This window comes from Crocodylus porosus, unplaced genomic scaffold (assembly GCF_001723895.1).
Source record: "Crocodylus porosus isolate Cpor-Errol unplaced genomic scaffold, CroPor_comp1, whole genome shotgun sequence".
Classification (NCBI taxonomy): Eukaryota; Metazoa; Chordata; order Crocodylia; family Crocodylidae; genus Crocodylus; species Crocodylus porosus.
Genome location: NW_017728912.1, coordinates 39673613 through 39697935, shown reverse-complemented (window position 1 = coordinate 39697935; position 24323 = coordinate 39673613). Strand labels below are relative to the sequence as shown.

Genomic DNA, 24323 nt, shown 5'->3' with positions numbered 1-24323 from the left:
GCTCCCGCCGCCGCCGCCGCCGGTGTCTCCGGAGGGCTCGTCGGCCGGCGGGCGGAGAGCAGGTGCAGGCGCGGCGCGGGAGGATGCTCCTCGCAGCCCGGCCGTGCCCGGCACCCCTGCAGGCCGCCTCGCGGAGACGCGGCGCCTGCCCCTTGGAAGCCCTCCCGCCGCCGCCCTGAAGGACAAGCGCAGGGCAGAGCCGGACCTCCAGGAGAAGCAGAGCTTGGCCTTGCCGCCTGCTCCTCGGAGGGGCTGCGTGTGCGCGGTGCGGCCCCGCGAGCGCCGGGCTCAGCCCGGGCTGGTGGGCGTGCGACAGAGGCAGGCAGGGTCTTCGGGCAGATGTGTGTGTAGATGTGATCGCTTTTACTAGCCCGATCGATCCGGCGCTTCTGGTGCCCGCGCTCATCCGTGGGAGTTGAGGCGTGAACTACGGCAGGAGACAGGAGTGGGAGTTTTGTGCGAGGCTCCCTGCCCGGTACCTCCGCCGACAGCACGGCTATAGCGTCTGTGCACGGCACCCGCTTTTACTGCCTAATGCAGGGCTGTGTGTAGGGAAGGCGGGCGCTGTATGCACATCACCCACGTGCCTGGAGATATTTAAGTTGGTCTAATAAAAGATGTCAGATTCACGCAAAGAACCTTGTCTGGAGATACCTATGCATTTATGTGTAGACACGCCCAGGCACATTTGTGGGTAGATGGAGATACAGAAATAGATGTATATCTCTGCATGTATACATGTTTGCACATACCTGCATACCAAAGTATGTACAGTCTGTGTACACAAACACATCGATGTACCCATGTGCGTGTGCTTCACACATACTATATATATTTGTGTGTGTATACTTATGCCTATGCTTCACACATGCAATATGAGTGTGCATAGATGTGCATCTGTGCTTCTTCATGCATGCATTATACGTGTATGTGTATATATACATAGACACACATATATATACATGCACTATATATATGAATATGCGTGTGTGTATATATACACACACCCCTATATACATGTGTCTGTATGCTTCTTTGTGTGTATATGCTTGTCCACAGCTCCAATACACACACACATACACATGTGTGTGGCAGGGTGTAGTTTTGGATCAGGAGGTCCTGGGGATATGTTTATCTGTTGGTAGGTAGAGATCATGGGGAAATGTGTGTATGGATATTTATACATACACATATATATATTGCATATGTGTAGAAGCACAGATACACATGTGCAGAGATATGCATGCACACACCAGTCCGCACACCCCTACAGATATACGGGCACACCGGTATATGTGAACACGTATGCAGATGCACAGACCGGCACATATACACATCCAGTACTATCTGCATAGGCCCACACTCCCAGGCTAGCCCCTCCCTGTCTGCCAGTGCAGAGGCAGGTCCGGCCGCTCCACGAAAGCAGCCTGAAACCCGCTGGAAGAGAAGAAAATGCAGCTGGGGAATGGGCTTTGACTCCCACCCTTCAGCCCCCATCTATTGCTGGCTGAGATGGTGCAGGCAGGGGGATCCTGCCTTGGTAGAGGTGGGGAATGGGCTAGATGAGGCCCTGAGGTGATGGGGACAGGGACCCCACTGGTCCCACTCGTGTGCAGCTGGCCTGGCCTTGGGCTAGCAGCAGGAAACAGCTAGGAGGGGCAATGGGCTTAGCATGGAGAGGCAACCCCCACTGCTCAGGACCACACCTCCCTCCTGCTCTCCAAGGCTGGCTCCTGGGAGCTCCCTGAGCACTGCACCCAGTGAGAGAGGCAGCCCTTCCTTCCTTCCTGGGCTGGGCTGGAGAGAGAAGAGAACCCAGTCCTTCCCACTCTGTCTCCCAGCCAGTATCTGATATCTAGCAGGTATCCTCCTGCCATCTGCTCTGTGCCTTGCTTTGGGCATTGCCCATGCTCCCTGGCACACCCCTGGCTGGCAGTACCATATATAGACTCCTGGCAGCACTAGCAAACTTTCAGTATCAGGCCCCACTTCACCAGAGATAATGATAATAATAATTGGACAACAGGGAAAAAAAAAAACATTTTCACCCCCTTTCTGTCCAGGCCCCAGGCAGCCGTCCGGTTCACCCATGCCTGCATCTGGCTCTGCTGGCTGGACATACTTAACACCCCTTTAAGGGTAGAATTGCCTGCCTCTGGCCTGGCTTCCCCAGCACCTGGCTCTGAGGTACTGTCTGGCCTCAAACACTTCCTACCGGGCCAGTTGGTAGGTGAAGGCATCAGTGCCGCATGCACCAGCCAGAGCAGGAGGTACTGGAGCCTAGAGCCTGCCAGGCCTAGCAGTCCCACAAGCTGGAACCTCCCTGGTGGTCAGCTTCATGTACATAGCCCAGGTACACACACAATCAAAGCACTCATTTTCTCCTCCCATGAAAAGAGGTAGGACCCAGTTGCTCATCTACCTGCTGGAAGTACAGAGGGGTGCAGACAGGAGTAGCAGTGTTTCACAGAGCAAGAAGGAAAAACTCCCTGCTCTCTTACATTGGTGTGCACAGGTCTGTTGGTGGTGGCTGGGATAGGGCTTGGGGGTCTGGACAGGGGGCTGAAGCAGATTGTAAGATACACGGGTACTGCCCATGGATTAGTGCTGCCTCAGGGCCAGATCTTCCTCTGATTTAAAGCAGCATAGTGCCACAGCCTTCACAGGATGGAGCCTTGCTGGTTTTCACCCACCAAAACTCGACCTGGGGCTTGAAGGAGTAATTGACCTGCCCACTCCTTTGGGGCTCCACAGGCACATTGTGAGTATGGGAAGAGGTAGTCAAAGAGTCTGGCCTGATACCCAGCAAATATTTATGGCTCCAGCATGCCTCTGTACCATGGGTGGTTTGTTATAACACTTCACTATTTTTTTCTCCCCTACTCTACACTGCGTTTGTCATCTCTGGTGAAAACCAGTCTCACAAAGCATCTGTGCATGCACACACACACACACACACACACACACACACACACAAAGCCTATTTTCATTTCAGTTCTAAGATTTAGTAAACTTTATGCTCTTAAGAGAAGAAAGGTACAAAGGAGCAGGGCTGAGATCTAAAATTTCCCACTAATGTTAAAGAAGCCAGTGCCCCAGCAAAGCTAGGATTTGCTTCCTGCAATGATCAGTTTTAGCAGCAGGAAAAAAAAAAAAAATCTCTGGGTTTGCTCCATGGCATCCAGCTCTGCCTGCAAGGATTCTCAAGGCAAATGGAGTTGCTTTCATACACATTTATGCTGCTGTCAGTTGTAAGGCTCGTACTAATTTCTGCGGGAACCAGATTGGAACTCCCATAACTGCTAGAATAAATAAAAGCTACATAGTTTAGCCCCACTGAAGCCGATAAAAGAACCAAGCCCCATATCCCTCCCTTGTCATGATCAGGCTGGATATCATCTCAGAGAAGTCTTGTGCTCAGCATGGTTTCTGGTGTTACACAAAGACAGCTGATGACAGGGTCTCTGAAAAGAGATTGAAACAATCCTGATCTATTAAAAACAAACAAGCAAAAATTCCCTTTTCCTTCTTTGCCCCAGCCCCTTAGCTGGATGCTGATTTAAAAAAAAAAACAGAGAAGGCTTGTGGCTCTTTTTCTTCCACCTTTCAAACTACGTTTGCTACCCAGTGATTTGCTGCCTATAATTTCCCTTACTTACTCTTCCTACCCCCTCCTGCAGGCTTTTCCAGCCCTTAATTACACTCATCAGTTTCAGCAAATGGGCTTTGTTTTCCACTGTGATCCCCTTGCGCTTGGCAGGATACACAAGGAAACACCTGTTGTCTGGTTATAGAGAGAAACACCTGTCAATGGAAACACTAAGTAGTGACATGGGAGCTGTCAATAAGCAAAGCCTGGGAGACTTTCCTATTGACAGCAAACACCTGTTTGGGGCTATTGGCGACTGAATGACAGCTTATTGACTCCTGACAGAAGTTGTCAATACAAGATTCCCTCCCTACCAAAGCCTGAGTGCTGAGACATGCAACATCTGGCAAGAAGGGCAAGCATCTCACTAGATTGGACATATCCTCTCAAACAGACCACAGTCCTCTAGCCTGGTAATATGCTTCCTGACTCATGACCAGCATTTGTTAAATATGGGAAGAGCTGGTGGTTTTAGAAAGAATTTAGTTTAAACTATCAGAAGCTGTGTGGTGGCAGATAGTTATTATTACTTTAGAGTTTTCCAAAATATTAATGTATGGTTAGTAGAAGACCATAGTTGCCAATCAGCATAGAGTCTTGTATGTGCAGCACCTAGCACCATGGGGACTGCTCTTGGTCAGTGCCTAAGCATTATCCAGCAGCAGCATAACCAATAAAATAACTAATAATGACAGAGCCTCTGTCTAATTGCTTAGTTGTCTTTCTAGCTATCTGCTTACTTCTTTCTCACTTGTCTCTGTCACCTACCCAGCATTCTGTTCATCTATGTCTCTGCTCTGTCTGTCTCTCTGTCTGTACATGCATGGTTCTGAAAAAAAATAGCAATAATAAACTTAAAGAGCAGCCTTATTGCCCTGGCTATTTAAAGCCTTTTTAGAGAGTTCAGAAAGCATACCAAATAGTTCTGACCAGCTGATTGCAAACTGGGCCTCCTGCTTGCTGAAGAGCACCCCTCAGACCTTGGGCCCCTTTGAAGGTCAGGTGCACAGAGCTCTGTCTTTAAAAGATGCAAGAGAGTGGATCAAGTTCCACAGCCTTCCTAGCGCACCTTCCCCCCTTGCTGCAGCTGCTGATGCTTTAAGGAAGGGGAACTGCAAATCCCTGTGTAAATCCCCTCCCTGAACAGCCTGCCTTTGCCCCTCACATCCCTGATCCGGGTCTTGCTCTGCTTAGGACATAACACATCTCCAGTGGATGGTGCAGAATAGCAGAGGATGGGATAGGAAATCTACCACACAACACTGCCCATCTGTTTACAGAAAACTAAGCAGCATCTTGAAGTGGTCTCAAGCAGTTTTACACCAGCCTTTTAGATTACATCCAGCAATTTCTCCTGTGGTGCAAGCACAGCAGAGTTTGCAAGATCAGAATTAATGCAGTTACATTTGATTTAAGCCAACAGGAAAGAAGCAAAAGGAGATTTTGACTTAATTATTAATGGTTAATCTTGATTCCTTTAATGTTGCCCAATTAAGAAGATAAGAGAATAAACTGGCATGATTTAAGGACATGAGTTGTTCAACATATGAATCTTCTATCGTAAGATTCTGTTTTGACTGCATATATACAAGAATCTGGGTCTGAAAAGTGATTCCTAAATCAGATACAATTGTGAACTGGAATTGCCTCCAGCTAACACCAACCCACACAGAAATTGAACAAGCAAATGCATTTAAGGGGCAAATGCTACTGTCTTGAAGCAAGCAGAACTCTTACAGACTTGAACTGGTTGTGAAAACACTGGGAATTTAGCCAGCCTGAAGAAACGGTGGGGAGGGAGGAGTCCCCAAACTAAGACATGCTTTGAAATACCAAACATAGGTTTGCATTTTCAACTATTTTCTCCAACCAAGTGATTCTTGTCATTGCTGAGAGTATTTAAAGACAACAGGAGTCATTGGAGTGTCATCTCCTCTGACTCAAAAAGTCCTGCAACAGGTGCTGGGGCTTTCAGGGTGTATAAATCTGGAGAATTAACTTGTCTGTGCTTTTGAAACAAATTAGCTGCGTCTGGGCTTCAGGTTACCATTACAGAATACCTTTTTATTGGCCTTACTGCTGCCGTCGCATAATGAACTATTTGGCCTTAACTACAACCAGGGCTTTGCAGAGCTTGACTATAACATTTAGCAAGGAGGAAAGATATTGTATTGCAAATCTATAGGCTATGGGGAAGCCAGCTTTTAGGAGAGATGATAGCCAGCAGCTGCAAAAGGAGCTTGCTCCCTTTCCCATCATAATTCACCAAGGTATACCCATCTGGGCAAAAGACAAAGTTATTTCAGTGCTAGCATGTGGTGTGAGGGGAAAAGATCCCTTTAGATATAAAACATCTCTTTTAGTTGAAGAATCAAAGGCCTAATCTGAATCCTGCAGAGGTCAATGGAAAGTCCTGTGGGCAATGGATCAGGCCCATCAGTCTCTCTAGGGACAGCCACAGCTATAAATTAACAGAGGTGATTGCATTTGCTGATGCATAGGGCAGTGACAGGTTCCCTTTCTGAACACAATGGTGCTGAAGTTTTGCAGGCTTGGAAATAATGATCACCCCTTGTTCTCCCATTACTAGAGTAATAACCCTCAGCCACTCGCATCATGTGCTTCACTAGTGATAGCAGCCATATTTCTTCCATATAACAAAAGCAACTGTCATGTAGTGCCATGGTGCAGAATGAGACCTCAGAGTGACACTCCATTTGTCAGGCTGATAGAGCACAAAACATATTCTCCCCTTTCTAAGGCAGTTTGCCTCTACTAAAGCCAAGACAGAAAGTTCTTTTCACATTAGGAAATCCTGAACTAGACCATCTCAGCCAAAAAAAGTTCATTATTATAACTGCTCTTACACTCTCCCAGATTTAAAGCTCCTATGTCTAGATCACAACTTTGCTACTGTTGTCTGCACATAAGAACTGGCTTGGCATGCCAAGGTACAAAATCATGCTCAGTATAATTACTGGTACAGCCTCAGCTTTGATTTAAGAACCTTTGTTTATTTCTTTGATTAAGCTGATTGTAACTGTCGTATTTCTTTACCATGCTTCATTTGGGGCCTGCTCCAAACATTCACTTTGTGGTCAATGGGCTTTGAGTCAGGGTTGAACTGTCTTAGAGTGTCATGAATGCTGCCTAATCTCTATGTTAAGTGACTCAGAGCTACTGTCCACACACTATGAATTGCATGAGCAATAAGGCAAAAGTGTGTGTCAATGTAATTGGATTTAAATAGGAAGGTGAAAGTCTAGCATATAAGAAATGGCAACACCCCAGGTTGAGGTACTTGCAAAGTGTGGTATTGTGAGGTCCTTTTTAATGAATTTATTTAAATTATTATTTTAAACAAAGATTATCATATATAGCAATAGATATACCTACACATATAAACATGTTGTGCATACACATATACATATATTCATGCACCAGTTGCACATGTATGCATACATGCAGATGTGGCCTGGTGTCTTTTTAACAGTACTTAAATACTGACAAACATACACAGATGTTAAATAGGTATGTCATATAGAAGTCATTGGTAGTATGTTGGTCTAAAATACATGGAAATGAGATCAGGATCAGATGTAGAATATTTGGTGACAACTTTTAAACTTGTACAGGAAGGATATTAGCTAAAAAAGATCTGAAAGAAAGTTCTTTATTATTCTTCAAATACAAGCTCTTTAATTCCAGCTTCACTAAAACTGAATGTAAAATTTGCAAAGGCACAGTCCTGCATAGTAAAACAATTCTTGGTTTTACAGCACAAGACCCTGGATAGAACCTTTGCAAGTCAAGCAGACAAGTGTGCACAATACACTAATAAAAAAATCAGATTTGTGGACAGATTTGTCCAACTATTAAGTGCTCTAAAACCATGCTCTCAGATATACTCCCAAGCAGTTTTTCATATGAACTGTGTTTCCTGCCATCTATGAGAAGTCTGACATGAAATGCTGAATGATTTTGCAAGCTATTCTGCTTTATTTATTGCTGCCATATAGATCCATTGTGATTCAGAACAAAAATCATTATTCATTCTCAACTTCTCACTTGATTAATATGTTTTCCATAAAATGGCTACTTTAATTCAGTGTGTGTGTGTGGAGGTTGACAGCAAGTTCAGAGGAACAACTGCCACTGGAACTTTTCTAAAATGATCAAGACAATATAACAAATTAGTCTGGATCACTATTCTTTGAAAGTTTTATCATGAGAGAAAAACACACATTGCATTTCTCTGGAGAAAAAGCTTCTTGCCTTGGGATCCTACGGATATCCTACAGAGAACCTACAAAGAATAGGATCCCAGGATCCCATCCTCCCACTTTAACTACTTGTGAAATATGCAAGATGAAATATGCTTACATTTTTTGTGAGGAGAAAGCTGTATGGTGGTGGCTTATTCAAATCCTCCCCAGATTGCTGTGCTCACAGCTCTGGTTGCACCGTATACACACTCTGCAGAAGTGGATTATTATTAAAGTATATTCTTAACATACATTAGTGTAAATGTATATTATTATATACATTATTAAAGCAATGGTCCATTATTAGTACAAACTGAAAGCTGGCCAGGTATTTGAGGACTTGTCCAGCATCATCTCTTGATTTCTGTACTTAGAGAAAGAGTCTGGCATGTCTGTACCTCACCTAGTTCACTATGCTGCAAGATACTACTCAAGTTATGAAAATACTCCATCAAAAATATACATATTTTAAAAGAGCAGGAGTTAGATGCCATCACAATGGGATATTGTGGAAACCAAGGGAAGTATGTAAATAATTTGAAAGTTAAACAAGAGGGATAAACAATAAATGAAGCCTATGTGTTTTTTAAGGACTCTTAGGGCTCAAGGTTACAACCTTCATTTATGGAAGATGCTTTTATGCTTTTCAATTACTTCAGTGAGTACAATACAATGAGAACATATGAGACTACTTTTGTTCATTATTGCTTCAAGACGAGGACTCATAGTAATTCCAGGCTCAGGTCCCAATTCTGTAAAGCAGTGGTTTTCAAACTTCCTAAAGTCATTAACCTTTTCATATCACTTCTTTTGTCACAGAAGCCCTACCCCTGGCCAGAAGCCCTGACTCAGAGCCAGGCAACCTGGCCCAACAATGGTGGTGCACCACCTCTCGGCCCACTGCCATTACCCGCGGTCTCTTTGTGGAACCCCAGATGATAGATTGCAGCAGGCACACCTTCACACAGCCTCAGTCTGTTCTGGCAAGCCTTGCGTTCACAGCTCTCCCTGGTTCTCCTGACTTCTGACCTGCCTTTAACCTTTTCTGACCCTCCTCTTTTGTCTCTCCTAAATTCCGGCACTGGTTCTGCTCTCTCTGGTTTTTCTGGTATTCTGACTCAGCTTGGCTTCCTTGACACTGATCTTGGATTTTCCCTAGAACTCACCACTCGTTCTCTAGCCCCTGGTTTCTGACCTTGGCTTACATCTCAGGCTATGTCTTTTGGATTGCTCCTTTTGGCTCTGGTAACCTGTGCCCCTGCCCTGCTAACCTCCATATTGTCCCCCAGGTCCTATCCACAGCCTCAGCCACCTGCATCCTGGCCAGACCCTCATATAAACACTGAGTCAGATCCTCACATGGTATAAGTTAGCTTAATTCTACAGATTTCAGTGTTTAGATAAATAACACAGCCAAGCTTAGCAATATTAAGCCCTGCATTAGGAATTCCCTTAGAGCCAATGCAAGTTTGTACAAGTGATAGGATGAAATTGTAATGGGACTTTGTTTCAAGGTTCCTCAGCTTCAATACATGTGAACTGAAAGCTGTCAAAGCTGTTCCTTGCCAGGTCTATGAATCATGTGGAATGCGGGAAGAATACAAAAAAACCCTGAAAACTTGAACTGATCAGGAAGGTGTTTCTTGGAGTCCTACCAAGCAGTGTTCCAGCAGAGATACTGTACAGTTCTGTTGACGATATCGTCACAGAACGTTATTGCAGACTTCTGCCGAATAATGCAGAGTGGCTGGTTTTTATAAAATGCAATTTGCCTGTAATTAAGTACAAGTACTGCGGGTGTAGTCTGCATTAGCTTCAGACTGAATGCTTTCTATTAATAGTCATAAAAATAATCACTGTCATATTACAGAATGTATTAATCCATTTAAATGTGCATGCCAAGCCACACACTCTTGAATCGAATTGTGGACTTTAAATATTAGAAGAATATATTTTAATCTTACTGCTGTAAATGAGATTCGCTCATGAGTAATTAATAGTTGCTATAGAAATGCTATGAATTATTATTTAATTAGAAATAGATTTTATACCAGGGCTACTATATTTGAAAAATAAAAGCACATGATTGTTTTCCTTCATTTTTCATATTCATCTTGATGGTATTTAGATGAAATATTTGACAAAGTTAGAAGAGGCACTTACATCAACTTATCACAGCAGGACATCTATCACCACCCTAGTTTAAAATCTACTCTGTGACTACCTTAAGCTAACTAAAGGAATAGATCTCCGAAGGAGAACTTCACTTCAGTTACACAATTAGTCAGTTGTTTCAAGACCTACCATGCCCTAGCTAATCTCTTTGCCAAGTGGCTAATGAGAATACATTTTTTTCTGTTTCTAGATTTACCTTGAAAGTGTGCATTCAAAATAACACTCTGGAACACAGTGGTCCAAGAAGGGCACTCTACTCTTACCCTCTAGGCTTCCAGCTCTGAAGCAGACACACCAATTTCTAGAAGCTGAAAGATAAAAAAAGGTTAGAGGATCTTAAAACAGAATGTGCAGCATTCCACAAGGCCTTTCCTTTTCTTTGCCTTTGATGGTAATGAAGACTCACTGCTGATGTCAGACTGGGCAGAAAAGCAGAAGAGTGGCTGTCCCTACAGGAGACACTAAAAGTGCAGTGGAGTAATTCTACTGCGCATTAGCACACCACAGCAAAAATCATGCTAATACACTAATGCTCAGTAGAATTAATCTACTGTGCATTAGTGTCACTTAAAGATGGGTGTCAGTGCTCCTCCACAATAGCAGCGATTACTGCACATTTGAGTTTGGGCCTGTTATCACAGGTAGTAAACTTAATGCTCAGTAAATACAGTGCATTAATATATGTGTAGATGTGCCCAGTGTCACCTAACCAGTACACAAGCACAAAGGTTGTTACCAGTCCTTCAAACAGACCTTGATCCCATGCCTTTATCAGAGCTAGCTATCCAAAAGGTAGGTGAGGAGAGATAGGATAAAGCTGGGAAAATGGGCCTGCTTCTTGCCTAACCACTGGCTGGGCACAATGCTGTGCTGTCTGCATTTATTGACTCATGTGGAACTCCACCTGAAGGTTCTGCTTACAGTGTGGACCTCTCCATCCCTCCAGATGCCAGGGCCAACATCTTGCCTCAGATAAGCAAATCATAATCCTTTTCAAAGCAAACAGCAGCGATGGTATGAAAGCAGAAACCTGAATTCAGAGCAGTATAACAGGATGAGCAAGCTGGGCTTCTCTGGGAAATGGACATGGCAGTAGAAGACTGATGAATATTTGCTTTAGGCTAAAAATCTTCATGTTAAGAAAAAATTACACTAGGGTTTTGAATTCAGTAGCATCTTCTGTTTTTTCCTCATAAGAAAGCTGCATTTGCAACTTAGCTGTGAACAAATGTGGAAATTCTATCATTTTCTGATTGCTCACTCATAGCTTTTCTTTTTTGGTTTGTTCCAGATGAAGGTATACACTCATGCATGTTCTAATAGGTCTGTCACGAGCCTTCCTGACTTGTGTCAAGAAGCTCTTCCTGACTCAGAAGGTGCATGGGCCAACCAAAAGTGATGCTCTGCTAGACTTGGTCCTAGCCAAAAAAGATGACCTGGTGACTGACTTAAATATAGAGGGAAGTCTAGGGGATAGCAGCCATGAAACCATCATGTTCACTGTCCAATGTAAGGCAGACAAATCGGATAGCAGGACTGAAGTCTTGGACTTCAAAAATGATAATTTCAGAAAGCTTAGGTCACTAATAGGGCAAGAGTTGTGGGATTAGGGACTGAAGGCGAAAGGTGTGCACAAAGAGTGGTTGTTCCTTAAGAACATGATCCTTGAAACACAAAAGAAGTCCATTCCCATGTGGAGAAAAGGTAGCAGAAGGGCTGGGAAGTCCTCTTGGCTAAACAGGAAAATCACAGTCCTCTTAAGAAAAATGAAAGAGCCTTATAAACAGTGGAAGCTTGGGGAAGGCCCTAAGGAGGACTATTCCATGATGGCCCACATTTGCAGGGAACAGATAAAACAGGCTAAAGCAGCGACCGAACTTAGATTAGCAATGGGAATCCAGGACAACAGGAGTCCTTCTTTAGGTACATATGGAACAGGAGGAAAACAAATGGGAGTGTAGGGCCATAGCTCAGGGGCCAGACTCGATGATCTGCTCAGGTTCCTTCTGACCCTACTAACTACTAACTATGAAACTCAGGAGAGCTGGTTACTGGCACCCAGGAGAAAACTGAACTCCTGAACTTTGAAGCTGAACTTTGAAAATAGAACAAAGAATGTATCTTGTATACATATAATGCAATTCAAACTTCAAACCTTGAAGGATTCCGCAGCACATTCCATGTTCTTGGCTTGAACTAAATCCCAGTACAATCTTTACGCTGGCTCTAATGGGGTTGGATTGGGCCTTAAGGACCCAATTCCAGAAAGCCTCTGTACTGGGGAATGGCACATGCACTAAATCTGAAGCATGTGCTTAAGTGATTCCCTGAACTGAGGCCTATAAAAAAAAGAAACTGAAATGCAGTCACTCCTAGAATGGATAGTAATAAGGGTTCAGCATCACTATAAACGGTAGTCAAGAATTTATGACAAAAAGTTGAAAAAGAAGGTTGTATCCAGTAAAAAACACAGAAGGTATTTAGACAGAGATTTTACTTACCCGATAGATTTAATTTCCTGATCTTTGATAAAAGTACCAGGGACTTTTTCAGGATCAAAAGTGATTGGGGCTTTTTTCTACAGGCTATTTCGAAGACGGTACTAATTGCAGCACAGATCACCCCAACCAGCTGCTGAAGTATCTGTTCACCACCGAAACACGGGGAAGAGCCACCTAATGATTCATGAATGCCATTTCTCACAGCACTTGAAGGATGTCCTTGAAGGACACCCATCCTCAGTGTCCTGACCTAACCCACCATGGCTGAGACAACATAATCAAATCACAGCCAAGGCACATTTGATATTTTTGTCTTCACAATGAAATGTTAATGAAGTACATTTCCAAGCTGTCAGTCAGACACCCTCTGTTTGTTACCAGTGGAGTTCATCAGTTGCTTTAGTATTTTTACTTTATTTTAAAAATCTTTCAGGTATAGATATGATGTAAAACAACACTAAAAAATAAAAACAGAAGCTAAATTAAGCTACAGCTTCAAATCCTCAACTTGCTTCAATGCTCGCTGGATATAGCTGTAACTGCCCAGATACTAAGTAATTTTGGAAACCCCTAAGACTACTTTTAAATTATTCAAAACTATTCCAAACCTGGATATGGCAGAAACTTTTAGTAAATGAGAAGATAAATCTGTGAAAGTTAGCCTTTTAAAATAAAATTATTATAGCTCAAGGTCAAAAGGGATGAGTATCACGACTTCTAGTCTGAACTACCTGAAAAACACAACCATAGAACTGACTTCTTAGAGTGGAAGGAATTATTCATCTGCTCTTTACACACCAGCACTATCATATTTATTTGCATAGAAGAGAGACACTTTTTAAAATTAAATATTTCTTTAAAAAGGCCGGCTTCTTAAATTTGAGTATTAGGAGGAAAAAGAATAAAAAGGTCTTACATGTACCATACAGAGGCTGCATCTTTGTAAATGTTTTATTTTGATGTTTTTTTCCCTTAAATTGAGAGAAAATCTGGCAATGTTAAAGTTAAACTGAATCTTAAATTCAAGTTTAAAGAAATACAGCATGTTATTCGAATATAAAAAAGATGAATCCAAATGATCTAAACAAACAAAAAACCCCACTCTATTAAAAAGCTTGTGTGTAACATCAGTGATTTTAATTTCAGCCACAATGTGCTCACTGTAAGATTTTTGTTTATAGCAAAAACAATTGGTTTGTAGCATTATGCATGTTTACAATGTTATAATCGGTCTCAATTCAACTGGAAGCCAGGTGACAGTAACCTTATAACAGATGGCCTTGTAGAGAAGGTACACTGTGTTTATAATGCTATTTTTATGTGCAACTGGATTTATCTTATAATATTAACAGAGTCATAGAATGTTTGTAAACATATTTATAACAGTCAAAACCACATGGGAGAATGAAAAATGACAAAATGTCCTTCTGTTTGTGCACATGCAAAGTACATCAGCAGTTAGCATGTGAAAGGTACTGCTTTGTAAAACAATGTTCAAAACCTAGCACTAATAGTTCACTAGGGAAATCAGACAATGAGTAATGAATTCTTAGGATTCAACGCAACAGGTGTGGGGGCTGGTAACTATCTAGAATTATCAGATTAAGCATGAATTTTGGGTTGACTAGTATAGAACACAAGTGTTTAACAAAAATGTTATGTATTGAAACATCTGATATTGCAAAAAAAAAAAAAACCCTTGGCATACTTGTGAAAATATTAATCCTTAAATTCAATAAATATGAGATGAATTTTAATATCTGTTCTTGTAGGTTAACAGCAGCATACTGAAAATCTTTTTTAGAAGGACAGCACTATACTGAGTGCTATGTCCTTCTTTGCACCTACAGACCCATCTGATAGGATTACCTTGTAAGAGATACACGCATCTTGCAGTCTCAGTATGTTCACAAGATTTAGACACATGACGAAACACAAAAGTATAAGCATATCAAAAATGACGTCCAAATAACTCAATCCACATTATGCAATATACAACCAGGCATTTGCCAGCATCACTTACCACACACTGGTGCTTGAGTACTCCATCTGACTACTGTACACCACTCCGGTTTCCACAAAGGCCCAAGAGTGTCAATAGTTTAGCTTCTTTTGTTTCCTTGCTGATGTCTGAGCTTTTGGGATTTGTTTTTTCCAGCTTTTCTCTTCCGAGGACAGACCTAGAAATAATGAATTCCATGGTTTCCAAGGGCCCCTCAGGAAGATTATCCAGCCACACTTCTCTCTTTTTAAACTCAGATTGTTCTGGCTTGAGCACTTTTATTCCAGCTGTGTCACAGCGGGAGAAAAAAGGTCACACAGAGGCAGGACGCTTATAAGCCTGGATGCAGTGCCCACTGATATCAGTGAGCACTTCTGGCAAAGTGCCTTCAGCTTGTGGGATGGGATATTATATTCCTCCACAGGTCAGCATTTTAATGCTGAGACCCTTCCACAGCATTGGTATCAATGCTAGCCAATACCAGACATAATTTGTCAGTGTAAGTATTCCATTCTTAAATGGTAAGGATATAAATGCAGCGTTAACATTCAGGCTGACTAACATCTATACAAAAATTCACTAAGTTTGACTAAAACAACTGTGTCTCTGAGGGCTACGGTTGAACTTACTAGTTTAAGATTAAAATGTGTACATTGTCTTTTTCCTGTTCCCCATACCACCAATGTCTGGCAGGATGGGAGCAGTGGATGGTTAGATTTCTCTCTAGCAGAACTGTAAACTGTGTTATGGTACACTATCTGTATATATTTCTTAAAGCAAATGTAAGCAGAAGGCTTCCTTCCCCCAGCCTCTACCCTTTGAAATGGAACAGCATATGTCTTTAGGATCTACTCTATGTCTACAGCATAATAAACCATAATATTTTGTAACATCCCAGTTAATTGGCACACAAGCTGATACAGAAAAGAAAAAATTAAGTAGAGTCTTTTAGTGATATTAACGTATTTTAGTTATTGTTTCTCTTCCAACCTTTTTTTTTTTTTTTTTTTGGAAAAACCAGGAAACATGCAAAAAGGTGGTCATAATAAACCTATCTGATCCACTAATAAAAACAGAGCTGTGTTAAGCTATTCAGATCAGAAGAAAAATATTGTTGTGGTGAGACACCAGCCTGAGGACCTGGGTTTAATACTCAGCTGCACCACAACCTCCCTGTGTGACCCTGTCTCTGGTGAAGTTTCTTAATCCTTCTATGCCTTGCTTTCCCTAATCCATCAAACGGAGATAATTATGGTTGCTTTCTCCCACCCAGTGTCCTTGTTTTCCATTTAAATCACAAGGCAAAAACTGTCTCTTACTCAAACCAAATGAGGCCCTCATCTCACTTGGGGTCTCTGGGTGAGACTTCAATATAAATAAACCATAATTTTCTTTCAGATACATGTGCAAAATCACTGCATGAATTGCATGCTTAAAATAAACGATATGCACGTCCATGGACAAAATACACAGTACACGATATTTAGCTGTAAAGAAGTAGATGTTGTCTGGAGAATGTCAGGATTATATGGAAATGACTGAACACTATTTGTTCGCAGCGTGCTCCACTGATTTCAGTTGTTTCCTGTTCAGCAGTTGTTTTTTATTTCACTTTTGCATACTGAACAAGGCCACAGTAGAGTCATCCATATTTGTCCTCTAAAGGAAAATGGAGCTTCCCTCATAAAAGAATGTGGCAGGGCACTGTTGGTGCCTGTCACTTTAAGACCAAAGCTAAGCAGCCAGCAGGTGCTTGATTAAGGCAGCCATTTTAGAGCTCTGGCTGCCTATATAAAGAGCTCAGTTCCCTACTTGCTGGGCAGGTAGTAATATTGTCTAGCTACAAGGCTACTGGAACATCCTGGAGGTAAGGGCAGGGGATGGATTGGAGGTTCCTGGTCCTTGGTATGATCTAAAACTGCACCCTGCAGGGAGTGGGTAGCCTGGTGGGGCTCTTGGTAGCATGGGAGCCTCCAGGAAATGCCAGGCTAATTTATCACCCTGGTGAAAGGTAGGTAGGGGTGCCTTAATCCTAGCCCTCACCTTTGGGTGGGTTACATGAAACTGGAGGCAGTTGGAGCCAGGTATGGCTGCAGCCACCTGAGCCCTGTAGGGGTGTAAGACTCTGAGAGGGAAAGCTGGGACCAAGCATGGTGGTGGTTACTGGGGCATCCCCAGCAGGCTCAGGTAGCCAAGTGAAGGGGGAAGAGGTGAGTAGCCCTGAGTGGAAGGGGTGGTGTGGAGCCCTGAGTGAAGGGAGTAGGCCCAGGTAGGTCTTCAGATGCCTGAGGCTGAAGTTTGGGCCAAAAGCCAAGTAAATAACACTTTGCTCTTAATGCCTTCTACAAGGCAAGAAATTAGTCATAAGATAATGTGACTAAGTATTAAATCAGTGATATTCTTTAAGCAGGAGTCTAACTTTCCTCTATTTTTAAGAGCTTGGTGGCCACATATTGCTGCTAGGTTGAATGAGATCAAGCTTTACTTTCTGGAAGCACATTATTCAGGATGCTTACTCATTGGGTGAAGGTTTGGTGTAGGCATACAGGACTTAAGAAGACCTCTTGGGCCACTGAATCCCTTGCATTCACAAACAACCATTAATCCTCTGAGAGCTGCTCTAATTAAAGTGCTAAAAGCATCACATGTATCAGTATCCCCATGCTGAAAAATGGCAGCAGGGGTGCTTTAATTAAAGCTCATTGAACAAGTTTATTTCAAGCACTCCTGCCACCATTTTTCATCTCAAGGACACTGATGTCTTGATGCCCATCTTGCTGGAGTCATCCAATCCTAGTAGTCTTTCATGCCCAATGCAGGGGGCTGGACCTGATGATCTGGAAGGTCCCTTCCAGATCCTAATAACTATGATACTATAAAGGGGGCTCAGCCCAAGAGAGGGGTAAGTCCTGACCCTGGTAAGTCCTTCACTGCTGGGAGGCCGAGTGTGGGTTAAAAGTAAGATCTTAAGGAGCACCACAACCTGCTGCTCCGGGGGCGGGAGGGAGAGTCCCCTGTGAGACCCTGGAGCACAGTCATGGTGTATGGTACCCCAGCTCCCACATCCAGGAAGGATGAGGGAGGAAGTGGGTCTAGTGAGAGAGGCCGGAGGTAGAGTACCCCCTCGACTGTGATGCTGGGGCCAGGATCAGGAAGGTCAAAAGGGGCCAGGGACCCACTGCAAAGGATGCCCAGAGCTGAGGGCCTGGGGTCCCACCTGGCCTTGGAGGTGAGGCTGGGGCCTTTGTGGCCAAAGGTCCTGGGAGGACCACGCCCGAGAGGGGAGATAGCTACAGGGAGCTCGGTAGCCCAAATGATGGCAGAGTGGGCCACCTGAGCAGAGGGATCAAAGGGGGGTCCTGACAGGAGGATTCTGGAGCCCAGTGTGGAGCTGGTGTGACTAACAGCTGGGTGCCATTTGTGATGCATGGGCTGCAGTGTAGGGAAGGTTTGGAGCTGTAGATAATGCCTCCTGGTGTTGGGGCAAAAAAAAGGGCAGCCTCCCACTTGATTAACATCCTAACTAATAAGAACAAGGTGTGAGGGACAAAACAGGTGGGAGGCATGCCCAAAGGCAAATGGGTAACCTAGCACCGGCTAGGCGGGGAGCCCCACTTTGCCACAAACGGTAGTAAGTAAATGGTACCATAGTTGTTTGGACACTGAAGTCTTCAAGTGAAATAATTTAGAATGCTGTATGTGGCAGGGCACTATTGGTACCTGCCACTTTAAGGGCCAAGTCAAGCAGCCAGCAGGTGCTCGATTGCTGTGGCCACTTTAGAACCATGACTGCCTATTTAGACGGAATAATTTGGTGCTGGCAGCTAGGTAGGTAACATCACCTGGCTGAGCTGCTGTATGAGAACACCTACAGATAGGAGCAGGAGACTCTTGGTCCTGGGCCTAACTTAAAACTGCACCTTCCTGGGAGTGGGTGGCCTGGTGGGGCTGCCAGTGGGAGCCTCCAGGATAATACCAGATCAGTTACCACCCCAGCAGAAGGTGGGTTGGGGTGCCTCAATAACCCCTAGCTCCCACATCACTCTGGGTAGCAGTTGGGACCAGGCATGGCTACCTGAGCCCCGACTCAGGAGGGAAGCCCTGTGGCCCCAGTGAGGGGGTAGAAGATGTGGAGACCCAGTAAGGGTAGACCCAAGTGAAGGAGTAAAGATGTGGAGCCCCTGTAAGGGGGAAAACTAGAGAGCTGGGAACCCAATCTGTGTGAGAGCTGGTGTAGAGTTGCCCTAGGAGGGGCCAGGGCAAGCCTGGCTCTAGCTGGCTAATTGGCTGGCCACTACCTCGGTGAGGGTTGTGGGAGAGGCCCAAAAGACGGTACATCTGCCACCCAAGGTGTGCACTAGATAAAGCCTCTGGCCAAAAGGTACTGCTCCAAGAGAGCAAGGCTGTGTAAGTTCTTGATGCATGAAAAAGACCCTGTGAAAGGGGGGGTGGAGTGAGAGGCCCTCATGAGAGAGGTGGTATGAATGCATGTCTGTCTGAGGCCTGACAACAAGGGCTAAGCTTGGCCCAGCTGTAGGCCAGGGGTATTGTCACCTGGATGCCATCTGTGAGGCTTGGACTGTGGTATATGGGACACACACAGCCGCAGATAGTACCCCCTGGCATTGAGGCAAGAACAGGCAGCCTCCCACCTAATTGGAAGCAATTAAGAAACAATAAGGTGTGGCAAAAGAGTGAGGTGAGCAGATGGCGCAGAAACAGGTGGGCAGGCCAATGGCAGACCAGCCCCAGGAAGGTCCCCTGTTACAGTATACATTAGCATTCCTACCACTGGACAGATTGTAGTTATAATGCAGTTGGAAATTTGGTCAAGGACTACTGATATTTAACTATATTAAATATTTCACCAGTGTATGGTTACTCAGACAAATGACACCTAGAGCTATATATTTACTAAATTTAAGTATTGTGTTCTTTTGCACTAGTCAACCAGAGAATGTCCAGCTACAGTCCTCTAATGCTGACCAATGCAAAGTTCTTCTTTCTTGCCTGATTGGTGTCCAGTCAGCCAGGAAGGAGCATACCCTGATGGTCAAGGAATTTGGCAGGGGAGGGGGAAGTCCTGAACATGTTCCATATTCCTGAAATCCTCTTTTGCTACATGTTAGTTCACTACATTCCAAACAGGTGGAGAGGAAGAGACTGTGCTCTGCAGAAGAAAACAACAGGGAACACAACCAGCTGTTATGCAGCCAGCAACTATCCTTGTAGAGCTTCCACAGACTAGCAGCTGTTTCCTTCTACATCAAGCCCTTCATAGGTGGAAACAGTAGGTTTGATAATTATCTCAACTTGGTGTAAATCGGAAGTAACTCAGTTGAAACCAACTGGTTTTACACCAGTGCAACACAATGCAAGAGAAGAATCAGACTGACTAAAAAAAAACTTGGAACACTGGGATAGGGGGAAGGGGCAAATTTGAGCTGTAGCTTTGATTTTCTTGTTTGTATCTTTTGCACTCCTGGCATTTGGTTTAGGTTAAATAAGGAGGTCACTCTTTTTGTTGTGAATTTCTCTCATATGGGGATAACAAAAGAACAAAGTTAAGAAACTTCTTGGACAAGCTAAGATTTTTGCCCAGTATACACTAATATTGTCTCAACCTTCTGTAAACAAAGCTGGTCAGAATCTTTCTTTTTCTTTCAGATTACATTTCAATTTTCTAACAAAGATTAAATCCAATGTTTACAATTATTTGAGAAGTATTCCACTTCATGATGAAAACTCCATCTATTCCATATGTTAGTTTTCAGGTTTTAAATCTATTACAAATGTGAGTTGATTAGCTTAATCACACTCGGGTTTGAAAAATCTCACTATATTTTCAAGAAAGTAATTTTTTTTTATATCAAAACAGAAAAATATCATTGTAGGTTTGTTTTAATTTTTTAAAATGCAATTAAAATGGTTAGTTTAAAAAACCTTCGGGGGCGGGGAAAAAAAGGAACTTTCTTATTTTGAGGGGACAGTTGTATTTTTTTTAAAAAAAAAAATCATGTCCACCTGTGGGCATGGCAGCCCCCTTATTTCTTAGCTGTCTACTACTAGGATGGTTGTGTTTTGTGTGCAGTGGAGAGCAAGAAGACATTCTAATAGCAAGTGGTTTGAAATTTTTGTGCAAAGGAATATATGCAAATTAGCTTTATACATCCCCTTAGTTCTTCAAAAGCAACCCTGCAGGAATAACATCCCAGTCCCTCCTCTCCTGCTGTGCCACCAATCTTGGGTAGTAAGAAAACCCTGAATTAGATCCTGAGAAAAGCTCATCAAGGAACAACAACTCCACTTCGCAACAACTTCTGAGGTTTTGAAATATGTTTTCATTCCATAATGGAGATAGAGTTCCCCCACAGACTCTAAATCAGTTAAGCGGTACAATCCTGGTGTGCTGAGCAACAGACAGAATAGCCAGAGGACTGATGGACAGAGAGGAGGAAAGCAACACTACAGTGGTGCAAAATAATAATAGAAGAACCACCTCTAATGAACTCTACACCATCAGTGAGTCAAGGGCCAATCCCAAACACCTTAAATTGAGAATTTTTTCTTTTTTCAGTGTTTTGATGTTTAATCCGTAGTCTGTAACAAATATTTTGAATCTATTAGGTTTTCCTGTGGAAAACATTAGCATGCAAATTCACTTTAAATGAAGAATGACCACCTTATGCCGCTTTAATATGATAATGATCACTGCCATAGCATATCAGTCTTGACTATTACAATGGTAATAAAGGTATGTATTATGAACAACATTACTGTGAAGCAGAATGGCTGATTTTAAAATATTAATAGCTTTGATTATTTTTTCTTTTAAAAAGTGTTGTCCAAAGTATGGACAATTGATCGGAACTGTAAGTTCAATCACAGAGTAGATTTTTTTTTTTTTTTACATCCTGGATAAAATACTATAAAAATGATGGTTTGTTATGGAAGTGGTGACAGACCTCTTACTGTAGTGATGGAAGAGGAACACTGATTGTGTTTTTCCTCTGACATGCAAACAAACTGCTAATCCTCCTGGAGACTAAATAAAAATCCAAGCAACAGATTTTTTAGAAAACATGTACATGGCTTTTAATGGACAAATCTTGCCTCTGGTATATCCAGCATCTACTAGTTACTGGCATAAAACAAGAGATGACATGAATATGTATATATAAATGAGAATGCATGTTAGAAATAAGCACTCCATAAAGCCCTGTCAGCAAAGCTGTTTAGGTCTACTATATCTGTTGTACAGTCCTTATGGAGCCAGGAAGGTAGGCTGTGTTTATTCAAAGGGAAGCTTACTAATGAAGGGAACCTGTTCCCTTCGAAGCCAGAGGCAAAGTTCCTATTGACTTCAGTGTTAGCAGGATTGGGCCTTAAGGCAATCATCTGGTTTGCACTTGAAAGTGTAGATTTGCTAAACTGCTTGATTGTTCCTGCTGGCTGTTTCACTGCTGTTATTTGTGAAAATATGAGTTTTGCTTGTGCATACTACCAACCCATACTGAAAGGGGAGATATTTGGACTTTCCTTCAAACTACTACTGAAAAAGTGCTCAAATCTCTACTTCATTTAATCACTATTCCATGCTGTTACTGATTTATTAATAAAAATGATTTGTATTGGGGTAGCATCTGAGACCCCAATGACAAGACATGCCTTTCTCTAAAGGGGGGAAAAAACTATCCTCAGGGAGACAGTTTTCCTGTGCTGCCCTAACACTGGAATTAGGGCAGCCTTGGGGAAGCTCTAGGTTATTGCACTTGCATAAGAATATGGAACTTAAGCCAGTGGAGTGTCACCCTAGGGCCATCTGGGGGACCTCATGAACGTGGCTGACATGGGAGATATTTCTGTTGGACTTACATCAGTGAAGTTCTCCTCCACAAGGAGTCTCTACTATGCATTTGCAGCCAGAATTCACATCATAAACAAGGCTGTGGTAGTAAATCTCATTATCTGTATATGGCATATAATGCATATGTATTTAAGTGGCACATACATTTGTTCACTGCAGAGTAAATATTTTGTTGACTGCCCTTCATACTTTGCATGAAGGTTAAAAAGCTAGCCACCACTTATTGTTACATTTCTAACAATTAATCATCCAAACAAGTTCTAAATGTCACGCTTTTATAACTGCTGCTCAAATTATACATTTTTAAAGAATCTCAGTGGTTTAAAAAAAAAAAAGTCCTCTGCAACAAGAAGCCATGAATCCTGGACTTCCTTCTTTAGGATAACTTAAAGCAGAAGTCAGCCATGCAAAAATCTGTGTATTTCCAACCCTATTGTTGTTGTTATTGTAGAGCTGCACATAAAAACATTGTTAAGTTAAAATGTATTGCTGTCACTGCAAACACTGAGGAAATTAAAAAATAAGCTGACCTGATCATAAACCACACAGCCCTTTCACCTCACTGAACACCCCTCAAAAGACTGACACTTACATTGTAGCCTTAAGTCAGACCCACTGTGACATCCTAGACAAAGATCAAAATTAGCAACTGAGAGAGCGTGAACAAGCAACAGTCTTAGTCCATGACCAAACGCTTCTATCAGTCAAAGAGAAATTCCTATTCAGCAATTCAGTCAAACATCCTAACACACTACTGCCAATCATGTATATATTTACATGATGCTCGTCTGAATGGTATGATGAGGATGTATAATTGGCTAATGAATACTTACGATGCTGATGCCAGATACTGCCGCCACCAGATACCAGAAAAAGAATCTAGCACCCTTATCTGCACGTTAGGTTGCCTTAGCATAGTGATGTATTTAAACTACTGAACTTGTGTAGAAAAGCCACATAAATGTATGTGCTCTCCAGGAATATATGCTAGAATATTTTTTTTTTTTTGTCCTTTGTGATGGTATTTTAATCATGACAGATCTTAAGGATTAACTTATCACATGCTGAACTGAACCTGTAGGCAAATTGCAAAGATTAAATATGACCTCTGCAAGCAATTTCAAAGGAATACGGAACAGCCGGGGTCCCTGGATGTCTACAACCAGAACTCGACTATCTGCATGTAGAACAATGAAGTAGATATATATTCCATGTGTCCTTGCCTTAATAATAAGGGCTCTAAAAAGACTTCTAAATAATAAAGAGGATCAAATGTATGTTTATACAATGGATGCATACATACTAGAGAGCACTTAAATGTGCTCTCCAGTAATCACACTTCCAAACCCTATCAAGGTAAATTCAATCCAAGCAATTGCCAAGGAAGATTGAGTGTTTCTCTCTGGCCTGTCAGATACAATTTTGTCAGCAGCAGTGGCCACAGTATTGTATACATAGTGGGTGTCTGTACACGTCCCCTTACGGTGATGTAGTGCCACACTATGACACCATATGGTATGCTACAGCAATGTAGCAATCGTGTGGGTCCACACGCAATTGCCAGCTACAGAGCCGTAGCAGCATACTCCCTGGCTACAGCATGCCGCTATAGCAATGTAGCCAGTGAATCTAAGTGTGCACCGACTGTACGCTGCAGTATGAGTGGTTACTGAACCATGTTTTAGTACTTATGCATAGCAAGTACTAAAACATGGCACAGTACTAATGTCATAGTTTCATAGTTTCTAGGGTCGGAAGGGACCTGAGCAGATCATTGAGTCCAAACCCCTGCCATGGCAGGAAAGAGTACTGGGGTCAAACGACCCCAGCAAGGTGTTCATCTAGCCTCCTCTTAAAGACCCCC

At 42.8% G+C, this 24323-nt stretch overlaps 1 long non-coding RNA gene across 1 annotated transcript; it reads right to left on the bottom strand.

Moving 5' to 3' along the window:
* Positions 1-335: 335 nt before the first annotated feature.
* LOC109309581 lies at positions 336-15111 on the bottom strand. The gene is made up of 3 exons (XR_002100981.1): positions 14614-15111; positions 10353-10397; positions 336-427 (listed from the first exon to the last, which is right to left on the bottom strand). It is a non-coding gene; the product is annotated as an uncharacterized LOC109309581 (long non-coding RNA).
* Between the last annotated feature and the right edge of the window lie 9212 nt (positions 15112-24323).